We start from the raw sequence: 18,640 nt of genomic DNA on the forward strand, positions 1-18,640 counted from the left end.
TGACGGGATGGGCTGTAAAGTCTCACTGCAAAAAGGCATGGATATAAGGAGATGGAAGAATATCATGGCCATTTTGGCAAACAATCTACCACAAGTATTTACAAAATCACTGAAAGGACTGGAGGAACATGCTCCATGTTCAGCCTCCAAGAATGAGTCCGAGAACTTGCTCACCAGGGGGGCTCTCGCGTCTGCCACAAACAGGAAGGCCACCGCAGGACCACTGATTTCAAGAATGAGCCACTGTCATTGTGATAAAATGATCAAGAAGCCACTCTTGCTGCCACTTCAGGAGCAACTGCCTTTTCCCATCCCCAAATGCAGTGACCAGAGATGGGGACCCTGCTGCAGAAGAATCCGACACCCTAGCAACCACAGCAGGAAGATGGCCTCCACCTTCCCCATCTCCCCAGACATATAACTGATGGAATCTGATTTTCCTCTAGAACTCCAGCTGCAAGGGAGTCTGGGAAATATAATCGCTAGGTTTCCAGCCTTAATAGTAAAAGAAGTTACTCTAGACGGGGTTGGGATGGATTCTGGGTGTCAGACCATGACATATATCTCAAGGTGATTGTGAATAAGCCAAGGAGAAATGATAAAGAAGTAGCTAATTAAATGCAACCGCCAACCAGTTGGGGGTGGGTGGGAAGTCTGGGCTGATCTGTCATTTGAACAAGAACTGAGCATGGTCCAGGGAGTCACTGTGTGCCTAGGATTTGTGCCAAGGCCAAACATCCTAACCCTTTCTGGTGTGCAGTTAACAACCTATCCAACCCCACTGTCCCAGTGATTCTCGCTCTGAGACAAGAATGGTAGAAACATTCTTTAATTATACTGAGACCAGAGCCTAAGCCTGTTACTCCGTAGCTCTGTGAATTTGACCACCTCCCTCCTACAGTCTTGGTGTATTCCCCAGTGCAGCACGATGAGTCAGATTTGTCTACATAGATGAATCTCAAAAGCCTTTTTCAGCAACAGGATCTATGAGAGTTTCTTGCTCCCAAGCACAGGTAATCGATTTATCGTCCCCCTTCAGAGTCTTTTTGTCAAATGTACACTTCCTAGCAGGTAGAAGGACTTATTCCCTTGACAGGTTGTGATGGAAGTGAGGAAGGTGCCCTAGATTCCAACTAGGCTGTCCTGTTCCCCACTCCTACTGAGCGGCAGCTGTGCCCCCAGGGTTGGACTCCCCCCATGCTCCTTCCCATTTCCCATTTCCTTCCTAGGCAAACCTTCCCCCATCCAGCTGTGGACCTGGTCTCAATCTGGGGCCAATTACAAGACTTGATTCAATTGTCCTACGAGGGCAGCTTCGTGGCCAGGATCTCAGTACACCTCTGAATCCATCTATTTCAGACTTGGTGGTTACTCAGGGACCAGCCAGGTGGTTGGTAAGAATGTCTGGGGACCACAGAGCTTTGCCCTGGGGCGTTATTCAGTGGAACTAAAGTGTCAACTGAGAGACGTAACCAAAGTGGAAGAGAAAAATCTAGAAACTCAGCAGTTCCATCTTTTTATCTAATCAAAGTGTATGAGAAAGAATTCAGCCAGCATAGTGCCTTAGACAAAAATGAAAAAAGAACCCTATCCATATATTCGAAGACCACCCTACTGCACTTAGCAGAATGGTTGGCATCCGCTGTGTTAGTGTCCTTACTACTGGTCCCAAAGTGCTTCTTAAACCAGGAATTAACATAAAGATCCTTCTTTCTCACTTCCTGTCCCAAATTTTAGTCCTGAAAGTATAGTCTCCCTATTTCCATTCATCATACACACTAAGCCATCCTGCAACAACCAGAAGTGATCATTCTGAAATGCAAACACAGCTGTGTTTCTCCTGATTTATAATCTTTTAATTGTTTTTATCCTGATTTATAATCCCCATTGTCCTCCTTTTTTAATTTTTTAAATTTTATTATGTTATGTTAGTCACCATACAATATAGCATTAGTTTTTGATGTGGTGATCCATGATCCGTTGTTTTCGTATAACACCCAGTGCTCCATGCAGGACGTGCCCTCCTTAATACCCATCACCGGGCTAACCCATCCCCCCTCCCCCCTCCCCCCTCCCCTCTAAAACCCTGTGTGTTTCTCAGAGTCCATAGTCTCTCATGGTTCATCTCTCCCTCTGATTCCCCCCCTTCATTTTTCCCTTCCTTCTCCTAATGTCCTCCATACTATTCCTTATGTTCCACAAATAAGTGAAACCATATGATAATGGACTTTCTCTGCTTGACTTAGTTCACTGAGCATAATCTCCTCCAGTCCCATCCATGTGGATGTAAAAGTTGGGTATTCATCCCTTCTGATGGCTGAGTAATATTCCAGTGTATAGATGGACCACATCTTCTTTATCCATTCATCTGTTGAAGGGCATCTTGGCTCTTTCCACAGTTTGGCTATTGCGGACATTGCTGCTATGAACATTGGGGTGCATAGGGCCCTTCTTTTCACTACATCTGTGTCTTTGGGGTAAATACCCAGGAGTGCAATTGCTGGGTCATAGGGTAGCTCTGTTTTTAATTTTTTGAGGCACCTCCACACTGTTTTCCAAAGTGGCTGTACCAACTTGCATTCCCACCAACAGTGTAAGAGGGTTCCCCTTTCTCCACAACCTCTCCAACATTTGTTGTTTCTTTCCCTGTCCATTTTTGCCATTCTAACTGGCGTAAGGTGGTATCTCAACGTGGTTTTGATTTGAATTTCCCTGATGGCTAATGATGATGAACACTTTTTCATGTGTCTGTTAGCCATTTGTATGTCTCCTTGAGATAAGTGTCTTTTCATGTCTTCTGCCCATTTTTTTGACTTGATTATTTGTTTTTTGGGTGTTCAGTTTGAGGAGGTCTTTATAGATCTTGGATACCAGCCCTTTATCTGTAGTGTCATTTGCAAATATCTTCTCTCATTCTGTGGGTTGCCTCTTTGTTTTGTTGACTGTTTCCTGTGCTGTGCGGAAGCTTTATATCTTGATGAAGTCCCAAAAGTTCATTTTTGCTTTTGTTTCACTAGCTTTTGGAGATGTATCTTGAAAGAAGTTGCTGTGGCCGATGTCAAAGAGGTTACTGCCTATGTTCTCCTCTAGGATTTTGATGGATTCCTGTCTCACATTGAGGTCTTTCATCTATTTAGAGTTTATCTTTGTGTATGGTGTTAGAGAACGGTCGAGTTTCATTCTTTTGCATGTGGCTGTCCAATTTTCCCAGCACCGTTTATTGAAGAGACTGCAATACATTAAAAGGATCATCCACCATGACCAAGTGGGATTTATCCCCGGGATGCAAGGGTGGTTCAACATTTGCAGATCAATCAATGTGATAGAACACATTAAAAAGAGGAGAGAGAAGAACCATATGGTCTTTTCAATTGATGCAGAAAAAGCATTTGACAAAATACAGCATCCTTTCCTGATTAAAACCCATTGTCCTCCTTTATGTCACACATGAGACCTTTATGATCTGGCCTCTCCAGCCTTGACTCTTGCTATAACTCTTTCTTCCAGCTACACTCCAACCCTGCCAAGCTTCCTATGGTTTCTGGGAAACACCATAACTTCAGTGTCTTCAATTCCTTTTAAGGCACTTAAAACTTAATCCAGACACCACTGCTTCCAAAAAACCCTCTTTGACCCCAATAGAGTGGGTTGCAAACCTAACAACTGGGCTTCCCTCCTCCTCTCCCCAGAGCAGGAGCTCATGAGGGTACATATTGCCTTATTAGTTGCCAGTGTCTGGCCCCAAAGAGTCACAGGGTCAAGGTTAGAGTTTCAAAACAAAATCAATCAATCAATGTATTAGAAAAACAATGGTTCCTGAAAATATGGGGTGGTTTGCCGGGCACCTCAGAATACAGACCCCACTATAAATGAGTACAAAATTACAAGACCAGGGCTCTGAATCCAACTCACAAATGGTCCAGATAATACCACTGTGTGTTTTGGCGAGAGATGGGATCCCTAGCTTCCACACTCACCCCGGTGATCAGTCACCAGGGCTACCCAGAGAACAGGATATAAACATGGTAGCCCGACCATTTCTCCAGTTTGGTCAGTAAATATCTATTGAGCAATTACTATGTGTCAGGCATGGTTCTAGGTGCTAGAGGTTCTAGGGTGAATGTGTGGGTCAGAAGCTCTGCTGCTGTTGAGCCTGCAACTTAGAGGAGACAGTGAATAGCGAATGTTAAATGCTGTGAAGAAACCCAAACAGGACAAATGGAAGGTCCGTTGACTGTGATAGGCTGCCCAGTTGCAATGACTGTGAGGGCTACTCCGAGGCCACGGAAGACAGCACTGAGGAAGTGGCCTGTGAACTGAGTGCTGAATGGCGAGAAGCATCAGGAGGCAAAATTAGGAGAGCGTCAGACTCCAGGAAGATAGGGAAGCACGTGCAAAGGTCCTGAGTGGGTGCGAAGTTTGGGGCATTCAACGACAGACCGGCAGCCAGTATGGCCAGAAGTCAGTGAGCAAAGAGTGAGTGGCAGGTGCCGTGGCCCCCGAGGTCTGCAGGAATCCATGACGTAGAATTGTACAGGCCACCTGAGGGGTGGGAATTCTATTCTAAAAGCCATGGGAAAGGATTGGAGGGTTTTGAACATAGGGATGGCATGATCTAATTTAGAAGATCACCCTGGCTACAGTATAATGAGTAGGTAATGAAGGCAAGAGGAGAGGGAGAGGAATTGGTTGGGTTGCTATTGCAAGGATCCACCCAGGTAGGGGGTGATATGAGAGATGACAGGGCCTCCGCACAGGTGGAGATGGCTGAGTGGGGGTCAGATCCCGGTGGGAGAGTTAGCCAACAGGATTTGCCATTGCAGGTGGTAAGGGAATTAAAGAAACAGAGTGACTTGTAGTTGCTTGGCTTGAGTGGGTGGATCCCACCCCTTGGTGTGTGGGCTCTGATGACATTCCCTGAGATGGGGAGGTCTAGAAAGAAGACAGATCTGGAGAGTCAATGTGTGAAAACTGCCCGTGTTACACTTGAGATGTCCCTAAGGTGCTGACCCAGATTTGCCAAAGAGATAATGGGTGTGGGAGGGAATCCGGAGCATAGCAAGGTCAGGCCAGAGATAATAATTTCACCATTATCACCAAATACATGGTTTATAAAGGCTTGGGCTGGATGAGATGATGCAAGAAAAGAGTACACACCAGAACAGGACCCTGGACTGAGCCCAGGGACACTCATTATTTTGAAATCAGAGGATACCAAGTCAGCAGAGGAGAATGATGAAGCTAGCGAGTTAAGAGTGAGAGCAGGAGGAGAGCAGGAGGTGTCCTGAAGCCAAGGGAAACCCAACACCTGAATAGATAAGGAGAGAAGAGTCCAAATCAACATGCCTTCTGGAAGGACATTAGGTCAGTGACATCATCTGCACAGAGAAAGGGAAGCACTCACTGAGGAAATGATGTTGGGTAAATAACTATGTGACAATCAATAACCATATCAGGCAAAAGAACAATTTGGTTCAAACAGTAATTACAAGCTAAAATCACAGATCATGGTTTGAATTAATTTTGAGAGCTTCATCTTGAAAACCCCAGTCCCCAGAATAGGAAATATCACTAAGGATTCCACTCCATCCTTTGGATCACGTCTCTAAAGTGCCCACTGGTTAAGAAAGAAAGAAAGAAAGAAAGAAAGAAAGAAAGAAAGAAAGAAAGAAAGGTCTTAATATTTAACTTAATTTATAATTGCTTCACAATGCTTTTAACAGTGGCTGATCAGTTGTAGTTTCAAAGTGAAATGAGCTGCTTGTGTCATAGGAGGCAGAAGAGCATAAGAAAAGGATCGATTTGTGTTGTTTGAGATGCACAGTCCTTAACTGGGGCCTCTTGGGGAGCCGTGGATAGAACTAAGGGGTCGATGAGGTTGAGTGGCAAAAAAAAAAACCATCTTTATTTTTGCCAACCTCTGCTATTTGGCATTTCTTTCAATATCTTTGATTCTATGACCAAGAAAATCAAGATGCTTCTATATCGTATTATAGTTGTTGCAGGGATCTTGAAATATCCTCAGCTATTACTTCAAAGGAGACCTGCCTCTAGATCCTATTCTTTAATGTGTTAACAAAGAAGTACATACATTACTATATCACAATTCTTGTTGCTTTTGTTTTATCAATATTTTGATAAACTGAATTTCAATATAATCCTTTGATACTCCTTTGTGTTTTATTTGATGCATTTAAAAGCATGACACTGAGAAGGGGCCCACAGGCTTCCCCAGACTACTGAAGGAACCCATGATACAGAGATGAAGAGACTGTGTCTAGAACAAAATCTGATTGGGGAGGGTATGTGCTATGGTGAGCGCTGTGAATTGTGCAAGACTGTTGAATCACAGATCTGTACCTCTGAAACAATGCAATATATGTTAAGAAAAAAAAAGAAGAAGATAGCAGGAGGGAAAGAATGAAGGGGAGTAAGTCGGAGGGGGAGACGAACCATCAGAGACGATGGACTCTGAAAAACAAACTGAGGGTTCTAGAGGAGAGGGGGGTGGGGTGTTGGGTTAGCTTGGTGATGGGTATTAAAGAGGGCACGTTCTGCGTGGAGCACTGGGTGTTATGCACAAACAATGAATCATGGAACACTACGTCAAAAACTAATGATGTAGAGGGGCGGAGCAAGATGGCGGAGGAGTAGGAGACCTAGATTTCGTCTGGTCTCAGGAATTCAGCTGAATAGGGATCAAACCATTCTGAACACCTACGAACTCAACAGGAGATCGAACAGGAGAGTAGCAACAACTCTCTGAACAGAGAAGCGACCACTTACTGGAAGGTAGGACGTGCGGAGAAGTGAATCCGAGGCGATATTCGGGAGGATAGACGGCGGGGGAGGGGCCTCCGTCGGCCGCTTCTGGCAAGTGATAGAGCCGCCGAGCACAAAATCAGAACTTTTAGAAGTTGGATCCGCTGAGGGACGTCGCTGCAGTGGCTAAGCTAAGCGGGGGGGGGGGGTGGGGGGGGTGGAATCCTCCCGGGACTGTGTGGTCTCAGGACCCTTGGGGTCACAGAAAGACCGGGGGTGCCTGAGTGCAGCAGAGCTCCCAGGTATCAGAGCGGGGAAGCTGGCTGCAGAGACGGAGCAGAGTCGCGGGCTCTCAGCTCGGGGTTGCCATAAACTGTGATCTGCGGCCCAGTGAGGGCACGGCTCCCCCAGCAGGGACCCAACAAGCAGCAGATCCGGGGAGACTCCCCTTCCTTCCCGGGGAGGAGCGGTGCGGGAACGCACCGCAGGAATCTGCTGGGTTTGGAGACTCCGCGCGGGGTCGGGTGCCAGAGATAGCAACGCTCGATCACAGGCCGGGTGAGCACGGAGTGCGGCCGGAGACCGGGGACACGGGAGTGACTGCTTTTCTCTGGGGGCACACTGAGGAGCGGGGCCCCGAGTTCTCAGCTCCTCCGAGTGGAGATTGGGAGGCCACCATTTCTGCCCTGGTCCTCCAAAGCTGTACCTAGAGCTTGCAGGGAACAAAAGCTCCTGAGAGCAAACCGGAGCAGCTTCCTTAGCCCGGACCGACAAGGGCGGGGCAATTCCGCCTCCGGCAAAGACATTTGGAAACCACAGCAACAGGCCCCTCCCCCAGAAGATCAACACAAACAGCCAGCAAGCCAAGACCAAGTTGATCGATCAAGGAGAATAGAAGAACTCCAGCGCTAGGGGAATACTGCACATAGATTCATGGCTTTTTTTTTTTTTTTTTTTTTACCATGATTCATTATTTCATCAAAGTTAATTTTTGTTGACTGTTTTTTTTTTATTTTTCTTTTTCCCTTTTTCAACCAACATCTTATAAATCCCTTTTTTAAAAAAAAAAAAACAACATTTTTTATCTTTCATTTTTAGAGTCATATTTTATCCCTTCATAGTAGTTACCCTTATTTTTGGCATATATATATAAGTTGTTCTCTCTTTAAAATTTTGAGGTACAGTTTCTTCTAACAGATCAAAATATACCCTAAATCACTAGTGTATGGCTTTGTTCTAGTCTCCTGCCTGATCACATTCTCTCCCTTTTTCCTTTTTTTTTTTCTTAAATCTCCTTTCTTTTTTCAAACAACTTATCTTACCAAGTCCTTTTATAAAATCTTTTATAATTTTCATCTTTACAGTCATCTTCCATCCCGTCATTGTATCAACCCTTATTTTGTACATATATGTCTTTCTTCCTTTAAAATTTTAGGAGGCACTTTTTTCTAACAGACCAAAATACGCCCAAAATCTAGTGTGTGGCACTGATCTGTGCACTAGCCTGATCATATTTGATCATATTCTGCCTTTTTTGTATTGTTTTGTTTTTGTTTTTATCTTTTTTTTTCTTTTTCTCTTTTTTTTTTCGTTCTTTCCCTTTCTTTTCCCCTGGTTTCAGGTCTTTTCTGATTTGCATACAGTATATTTGCTGGGGACGTTGTAAACCTGTTAGCATTTTGTTCTCTCATTCATCTATTCTCCTCTGGACAAAATGACAAGACGAAAGAAATCACCTCAGCAAAAAGAACAAGAGGTAGTACCGTCAGCCAGGGACCTACTCAATACGGACATTAGTACGATGTCGGACCTAGAGTTCAGAATCATGACTTTAAAGATACTAGCTGGGCTTGAAAAAAGCGTGCAAGTTATGAGAGAAACCCTTTCTGGAGAAATAAAAGAACTAAAATCTAACCAAATCGAAATCAAAAAGGCTATTGATGAGGTGCAATCAAAAATGGGGGCACTAAATGCTAGGATAAATGAGGCAGAAGAGAGAATCAGCGATATAGAAGACCAAATGATGGAAAATAAAGAGGCTGAGAAAAAGAGAGAGAAACAGCTACAGGATCACGAGGGCAGAATTCGAGAGATAAGTGATATGATAAGACGAAACAACATTAGAATAATTGGGATCCCAGAAGAAGAAGAGAGAGAGAGAGGGGCAGAAGGTATATTGGAGCAAATTATAGCAGAGAACTTCCCTAATGTGAGGAAGGAAACAGGCATTAAAATCCAGGAGGCACAGAGAACCCCTCTCAAAATCAATAATAATAGGTCAACACCCCGACATCTAATAGTAAAACTTACGAGTCTCAGAGACAAAGAGAAAATCCTGAAAGCAGCTCGGGAGAAGAGATATGTAACCTACAATGGTAGAAACATTAGATTGGCAACAGACCTATCCACAGAGACCTGGCAGGCCAGAAAGGACTGGCAAGATATCTTCAGAGCACTAAACGAGAAAAATATGCAGCCAAGAATACTATATCCAGCTAGGCTCTCATTGAAAATAGAAGGAGAGATAAAAAGCTTCCAGAACAAACAAAAACTAAAGGAATATGCAAACACGAAACCAGCCCTCCAAGAAATATTGAGAGGGGTCCTCTAAGCAAAGAGAGAAACTAAAAGCAACAAAGAGCAGAAACGAACACAGACAACAGACAGTTAACAGTCACCTTACAGGTAATACAATGGCACTAAATTCATACCTTTCAATAGTTACCCTGAATGTAAATGGGCTAAATGCCCCAATCAAAAGACACAGACTATCAGATTGGATTAAAAAACAAGACCCATCCATATGCTCTCTGCAAGAGACTCATTTTAGACCCAAAGACACCCCCAGATTGAAAGTGAGGGGGTGGAAAACCATTTACCATGCTAATGGACACCAAAAGAAAGCTGGGGTGGCAATCCTTATATCAGAAAATTTTAAAACAAAGACTGTAATAAGAGATGAGGAAGGACACTATATCCTACTTAAAGGGTCTATCCAACAAGAAGATCTAACAATTGTAAATATCTATGCCCCGAACATGGGAGCAGCCAATTATATAAGGCAATTAATAACAAAAGCAAAGAAACACATTGACAACAATACAATAATAGTGGGGGACTTTAACACCCCCCTGACTGAAATGGACAGATCATCTAAGCAAAAGATCAACAAGGAAATAAAGGCTTTAAATGACACACTGGACCCAATGGACTTCACAGACATATTCAGAACATTCCATCCCAAAGCAAAGGAATACACATTCTTCTCTAGTGCCCATGGAACATTCTCCAGAACTGATCACATCCTAGGTCACAAATCAGGTCTCAATCAGTACCAAAAGATTGGGATCATTCCCTGCATATTTTCAGACCACAATGCTTTGAAACTAGAACTCAACCACAAGAGGAAAGTCGGAAAGAACTCAAATACATGGAGGCTAAAGAGCATCCTACTAAAGAATGAATGGGTCAACCAAGAAATTAAAGAAGAATTAAAAAAATTCATGGAAACCAATGAAAATGAAAACACAACTGTTCAAAATCTTTGGGATACAGCAAAGGCAGTCCTGAGAGGAAAGTATATAGCAATACAAGCCTTTCTCAAGAAACAAGAAAGGTCTCAAATACACAACCTAACCCTACACCTAAAGGAGCTGGAGAAAGAACAGCAAAGAAAGCCTAAACCCAGCAGGAGAAGAGAAATCATAAAGATCAGAGCAGAAATCAATGAACTAGAAACCAAAAGAACAGTAGAACAGATCAACGAAACTACGAGCTGGTTCTTTGAAAGAATTAACAAGATTGATAAACCCCTGGCCAGACTGATCAAAAAGAAAAGAGAAATGACGCAAATCAACAAAATCATGAATGAAAGAGGAGAGATCACAACCAACACCAAAGAAATACAAACAATTATAAGAACATATTATGAGCAACTCTATGCCAGCAAATTAGATAACCTGGAAGAAATGGGTGCATTCCTAGAGATGTATCAACTACCAAAATTGAACCAGGAAGAAATAGAAAACCTGAACAGACCTATAACCACTAAGGAAATTGAAACAGTCATCAAAAATCTCCCAAGAAACAAAAGCCCAGGGCCAGATGGCTTCCCAGGGGAATTCTATCAGACATTTCAAGAAGAATTAATACCTATTCTCCTGAAACTGTTCCAAAAAATAGAAATGGAAGGGAAACTTCCAAACTCATTTTATGAGGCCAGCATTACCTTGATCCCAAAACCAGACAAAGACCCCATCAAAAAAGAGAATTACAGACCAATATCCTTGATGAACATGGATGCAAAAATTCTCACCAAAATACTAGCCAATAGGATCCAACAGTACATTAAAAGGATTATTCACCAGGACCAAGTGGGATTTATTCCTGGGCTGCAAGCCTGGTTCAACATCCGCAAATCAATCAACGTGATACAATACATTCACAAAAGAAAGAACAAGAATCATATGATCCTCTCAATAGATGCAGAAAAAGCATTTGACAAAGTACAGCATCCTTTCTTGATCAAAACTCTTCAGAGTATAGGGATAGAGGGTACATACCTCAATATCATAAAAGCCATCTATGAAAAACCTACAGCCAATATCGTTCTCAATGGGGAAAGGCTGAGAGCTTTTCCCCTAAGGTCAGGAACGCGGCAGGGATGTCCACTCTCACCACTGCTATTCAACATAGTATTAGAAGTCCTAGCCACAGCAATCAGACAACAAAAAGAAATCAAAGGCATCCAAATCGGCAAAGAGGAAGTCAAACTCTCACTCTTTGCAGATGATATGATACTGTATGTGGAAAACCCAAAAGACTCCACCCCAAAACTGCTAGAACTCATACAGGAATTCAGTCAAGTAGCAGGATATAAAATCAATGCACAGAAATCAGTGGCATTCCTATACACCAACAACAAGACAGAAGAGAGACAAATCAAGGAGTCGATCCCATTTACAATTGCACCCAAAACCATAAGATACCTAGGCATAAATCTAACCAAAGAGGCAAAGGATCTGTACTCAGAAAACTATAAAATACTCAGGAAAGAAATTGAAGAAGACACAAAGAAATGGAAAAACGTTCCATGCTCATGGATTGGGAGAATCAACATTGTGAAGATGTCAATGCTACCTAGAGCAATCTACACATTCAATGCAATCCCCATCAAAATACCATCCACTTTTTTCAAAGAAATGGAACAAATAATCCTAAAATTTGTATGGAACCAGAAGAGACCCAGAATAGCCAGAGGAATCTTGAAAACGAAAAGCAAAGCTGGCGGCATCACAATTCCGGACTTCCAGCTCTATTACAAAGCTGTCATCATCAAGACAGTATGGTACTGGCACAAAAACAGACACATCGATCAATGGAACAGAATCGAGAGCCCAGAAATGGACCCTCAACTCTATGGTCAACTTATCTTTGACAAAGCAGGAAAGAATGTCCAATGGAAAAGAGACAGTCTCTTCAACAAATGGTGTTGGGAAAATTGGACAGCCACATGCAGAAGAATGAAACTGGACCATTTCCTTACACCACACACAAAAATAGACTCCAAATGGTTGAAAGACCTAAACGTGAGACAGGAGTCCATCCAAATCCTAAAGGAGAACACAGGTAGCAACCTTTTCGACCTCAGCCGCAGCAACTTCTTCCTAGAAACATCGCCAAAGGCACGGGAAGCCAGGGCAAAAATGAACTATTGGGATTTCATCAAGATAAAAAGCTTTTGCACAGCAAAAGAAACAGTCCACAAAACCAAAAGACAACCGACAGAATGGGAGAAAATATTTGCAAATGACATATCAGATAAAGGGCTAGTATCCAAAATCTATAAAGAACTTATGAAACTCAACACCCAAAGAACAAATAATCCAATCAAGAAATGGGCAGAAGACATGAACAGACATTTCTCCAAAGAAGACATCCAAATGGCCAACAGGCACATGAAAAAGTGCTCAACATCGCTCGGCATCAGGGAAATCCAAATCAAAACCTCCATGAGATACCACCTCACACCCGTCAGAATGGCTAAAATTAACAAGTCAGGGAATGACAGATGTTGGCGGGGATGTGGAGAAAGGGGAACCCTCCTACACTGTTGGTGGGAATGCAAGCTGGTGCAACCACTCTGGAAAACAGTATGGAGGTTCCTCAAACAGTTGAAATTAGAGCTACCGTTCGATCCAGCAATTGCACTACTGGGTATTTACCACAAAGATACAAATGTAGGGACCCGAAGGGGTACGTGTACCCCAATGTTTATAGCAGCAATGTCCACAATAGCCAAACTGTGGAAAGAGCCAAGATGCCCATCGACAGATGAATGGATAAAGAAGAGGTGGTATATATACACAATGGAATATTATGCAGCCATCAAAAGGAATGAGATCTTGCCATTTGCAACGACATGGATGGAACTGGAGGGTGTTATGCTGAGTGAAATAAGTCAATCAGAGAAAGACATGTATCACATGACCTCACTGATATGAGGAATTCTTAATCTCAGGAAAGAAACTGAGTGTTACTGGAGTGGTTGGGGATGGGAGGGATGGGGTGGCTGGGTGATAGACATTGGGGAGGGTATGTGCTACGGTGAGCGCTGTGTATTGTGCAAGACTGTTGAATCACAGTTCTGTACTTCTGAAACAAATAACGCAACATATTTTAAGAAAAAAGAAAAAGAAGAAGATAACAGGAGAGGAAGAAAAGGGGAGTATGTCAGAGGGGGAGACGAACCAGGAGAGATGATGGACTCTGAAAAACAAACTGAGGGTTCTAGAGGGGAGGGGGGTAGGGGGATGGGTTAGCCTGGTGATGGGTATTGAGGAGGGCACGTTCTGCATGGAGCACTGGGTGTTATGAACAAACAATGAATCATGGAACACTGCAGCAAAAACTAATGATGTAATATATGGTGATTAACATATCAAAAAAAAATTAAAAAAAAAACTAATGATGTAATGTATGGTGATTAACATAACAATAAAAAATAAAAAAAATATGTATTTAGGAAAGAACAAAGTCTGGCCAAGGGGAGGGGGTGGGATTGCTTTAGGAAAAATGGAGAAAATGTCTGACTCCAGAAGCAACTCTGATCTGGAAGAGAATTGAGATACCACACATGAGAAGAAAAGAGTTAAGGGGAAATTGCTCCTCGAAAAATCTAGAAAACATGGAGTAGGAGAACTCAAAATACTGTATGTATCTCTTAGTACTTAGGAGCAGCAAAGCAGCAAGCACCCACTTTTGAAACAGTCTGAGGAAGAAAAGCCCAAAGTGGCAACTTCATAGTAAAGGTTCAAAAAAGACAATAGTAGGGCGCTTGGATGGCTCAGTCGGTTAAGCACCTGCCTTTGGCTCAGGTCATGATCCCAGGGTCCTGAGATCGAGTCCTGCATCAGGCTCCCTGCTCAGCAGAAAGCCTGCCTCTCCCTCTGCTTCTCCCTGCTTGTGCACACACACTCTCTTACTGTAAATAAATAAAATCTTTTTTAAAAAGACAATAGTGAGGTTGTAGATTATTGCATTAATGGCTTCCGATATAGCGATGCCAGATATAGCAAACAAAAATATTGGATTACCAGTTAAATTTGAATTTCAGATAAATAAAAAATGTTTTTTCAGTATAAATACATCCCCAATATTGCATAGAACATACTAATACCAAAAAAAATTATTCTTTACTTATCAGAAATTCACTTATGGTTGTCCTGTGTTTTATCTTGCACTCCTACCAATCAATCAATCATGCTTCCCAGCGGCAATACTTTTGGGTGGTCCCTCCCCTATGGATGCTGGCCATGTGACTTGCTTTGGCCAATGAGAGATCAGCAAGTGTAACACATACAGAGACTTGATAGATACTTGAGCAGAGACCACCAAGCCTCTTGAATGCTACTGCCACCATGTGAAGAAGCTTGGTTTAGCCTCTTTGAAGATGCAAGACACCCTGGAGAGAGAAGCCCAGCTGGCGCTGCTGGCCGAGCCCCAGCTGACCCTCCAACTGAATGCAACCACATGAGGGACCCAGATCAGCCCAGCAGAACCACGGAATTAATGATAAATAACAAATTGCTGTTTAGAGGTGGCTTGTTACGTAGCAATCAGCCACTGATACACTGCACCTTATTATAATTCACTTAGTGAAGATTCTGGAGCACCTACTACATGCAAGCCACTAGAATAAGTAGGTACGCTAGAATTGCCAGAGTGCTGTAATCCACCTACATTAGAATCAGGCAGACTGAGGATTAAAAATCTATATCCATGGACCAGCCCTGTTGAATCAGAACCTTTGGAGATAGGACTCAGTTATTGGCATTTTTGACAAGCCTCCCTGGTGATTTTTAATCCTCTTTAGAGTTTGAAGACCACTACACTAAAGAGACCCCAAAAGCAGTAGACTCTGGTCGGTCCTCAAGCTATGCAATGCAGGGGGGAGCCAGAGAGGTAGCAAATACCCACCATCCAAGGCAGAAAGAAATGACTACCCCAAACGTGGCAAAAGGAAAATCCTATGAGCCACAGAGAAAGGTGAGATTCACTCTGAGGGAGAGGCACAAGAAAGCTCCACAGGAAAGGCGGCTTTGTGAGTATGGGTCACAGAAAAGGGCCTGACTAAGAATTTGGGTTCCTGGGTTTGGGTCTCAGCTAATGACAGCCACCGTTTATTGAGCAACTACTATTTGTAGTGATGATGCTGAGCTAGGCTCTTTACAGTACTCTTTCAAATCATCACAACACCCCTGCAAGGTAGATGCTATAATCCCATTTTTAAATGAAAAAAGAGGCTCAGAAATAAAATGTCCCTTGCCCAAGGGCACACAGCTTGCAGTTGGCAGGGCAAGGATTTAGTGCCTCTCTGCCTGATTCTATAAACCAGGGACCTCACACTGCATCACATCACCACTGACAAGGAGGCATCTCACCCTCTGGGCCTCCTTGTCTTCATTTGTGAGATGGGACGGGATGCAGGAGGTAATTTCTGAAGCCCCATTACTAGAGTCCAATCACCTCCATTCTCAATACTGATTGTCCTTGTTGGGTTGGGGGTGGAAAGAGTGCAGCAGCAGAAGGGACGGACCTCAGCCCTTGGGGATTTGTTGCTATGGGCCTGTCTCAATCAGCTTGGGCTGCCGTAACAAACCATCATAACCTGGGTGGCTTATCAACAACACGAATTTATTTCTCACTGTTCTGACAAGTGGAAGTCCAAGGTCAGAGTGCTGGGCATGGTCAGGTTCTGGGAAACTCTCTCGGGTTGGCAGACCCCAACTTCTTGTATCCTCACATGGCAGAGAGCAGGGAGAAGCAGACTCTCTAGTGACTCTAGTAAGGGTACTAATCTCATTCATGGGGGCTTACCCTCATGACTTCATCTCCTCCTAATTACCTGCCAAAGGTCCCCCCTCCTATTACCATCATCTTGGGAGGTAGGGTTTCAACATATGAATGGCGGCAGAACACAAACATTCAGTCGATAATCATACCCAACCCAGAAATGCCATTCACAAACCACCTGCCTATCATTCTCAAAAGACTCTGCTTGTCTCCTACAGGACATGAGAGGGAAAGGTAAATGAAGGGAGGGAGGCAGATTAGTGAATAATTGAGTGACTGAATGAATGACTGAATGGACGATGAGTCAATGAATGAATAATGGGAACCAGATGGTTGAGGAAACTCTGATTAAAATGGCCTCAGCCAAATTAAGAGGACTAATAAGTGCTTGAGAGCAAGGGTAAGAGTGGAAATGTGTGCTCCAGAGAAAAAAGGAGCTTAGCAATCAGCAACAAAGGCAAGGAAGAAGATAAGATGTGTAGCAAGACTGACCTGCACAGCTTTGAGGGTGGTCCAGGAGGAAGGGCAGAGAAGGGTAGTGGACAGGGAGAAGGCAGCTGAGGGGGGAATGGAGCCCTGGCAGTGCCCCGCAACCGGCTTGCTACAGGGTAAATGCTGAGTGGGGAGCACGAACGCTCCCTGCACAGAGTTCTGCCCAAAGTGGGTAAGAAGCCACTGACCGATGATTCAAGAAACAGGGAGAGAGTTCACTGCAAAAGATCAGTGGACACTCAGAGGCCTGGGTGGTGAAGTGCTGGGGTCCTTAGACCCTGAGACCATGAGGGTTAATGAGATGGTCAAAGATAGCCCATGCCAAGAGCCCTTCATTCTGTACTAAATGAAGTCAACTCAGATCATTTAATTAACTATTCTCAAGTTTTCTTACTTTGAAGAGGAAAAAAAAAAACAACACTTCCATTTTCTTCTGATTTCTGAGAAAATGAGTCTGGGCTCTGAGATTGCAGTAGGCACTTTGATAATTTAAAAAATGTTCTTCAAATGCAGGAGATTGTTCTGTTAAGCAAGGAAATCTGTTTAGAAGGAGAGAAAAGGAACCGACATTTATATGACAAGTACCATACCAGGCACTTTATGAACATCAGATCATGGAATCAACACACTAGTCCCAAATGGCGTCTTGCTGTCTCCACTTTACAGATAAGGAAACTGAGTCCCACAGTATCCAGCCCACCAGAAATAGAGCCCCAGGTTCAGAGTCTGGCTGGGCGCTTGCCTCCGGGACTGTGATTTGTCGTTGTTTGATTTCTTTTTTTCAGGGTACGACCCAGAGAGTTCATCTCTTTAAATATTTGCCATACTAAAGTATATTTTCCATTGCCAAAAACCATCCTATTAATTGAATGTGGGGATCTAGTCTAGGACCTGACTTTTCAATAACATTTAATAACTATTGCTTCCTTCTAGTTAAAAGGGTAAACATAAGAGTTGGAAAGAAGGGTTCAATCCAAATATGCCCCTAATTGAGGCTCTCTTCTAGCAGTAATAGTGATAAATTATATTTATATAGAACGTTATAAAATTCCAAGCATCTCGCACTTAACGTATGCAAAACTGAAGCCTTGATTTTCCCTGAAGCTCTCCCACCTTTTGCTAATTTTCCCCATCTCACCCAATGGCACTGGTGTCCATCCTGCTCAGGCCACGTGTTTAGGAGGCATTTTTGTTTTCCTTTCCTTCACCCCCGACTCGTTCCCCATCCAACCCTGACTTCGAAACCCTTTCTTCTTCTCCATCCTCATTGCCAGTGTCACACTGCCCCATCTCCCATTTAGCTCGCTGCCATGGCTTCCTAACTGAACCTCTGTTCTCCATCGTATCCCACTCTGATGCATTCCCACACATAGCCCAGGCCACTTCCTTAAAATGTAAGTCATCTTACATACAAATGACCAGAAGACACATGAAAAAAATGTTCCGTTATCACTCAGCATCAGGGAAATACAAATCAAAACCACGATACCGCCTCACACCCGTCAGAATGGCTAAAATGAACAAGTCAGGGGAAGACAGATGTTGGCGAGGATGTGGAGAAAGGGGAACCCTCCTACGCTGTTGGTGGGAATGCAAGCTGGTGCAGCCCCCACTCTCACCCAAAACTCATTTTGGATACAGGTCCATCAGATGGCCTTATCCGAAAGCACAAGTGCCCAAAACAGTATGGAGGTTCATCAAAAGGTTGAAAATAGAGCTACCCTACGATCCAGCAACTGCACTACTAGGTATTTACCCCAAAGATACAGATGTAGTGGTCCAAAGGGGCACCTGCACCTCAATGTTTATAGCAGCAATGTCCACAATAGCCAAACTATGGGAAGAACCCAGATGTCCATTGACAGATGAATGGATAAAAAAGATGTAGTGTGTATATATATATATATATATATATATATATATATATATATATATATATATATCACACACACACACACACACACACATATATATATCACACACACACACATATATATATAGGAATATTATTCAGCCATCAAAAAAATGAAAT

The sequence above is a fragment of the Zalophus californianus genome, chromosome 9 (assembly GCF_009762305.2).
Source record: "Zalophus californianus isolate mZalCal1 chromosome 9, mZalCal1.pri.v2, whole genome shotgun sequence".
NCBI lineage: Eukaryota > Metazoa > Chordata > Mammalia > Carnivora > Otariidae > Zalophus > Zalophus californianus.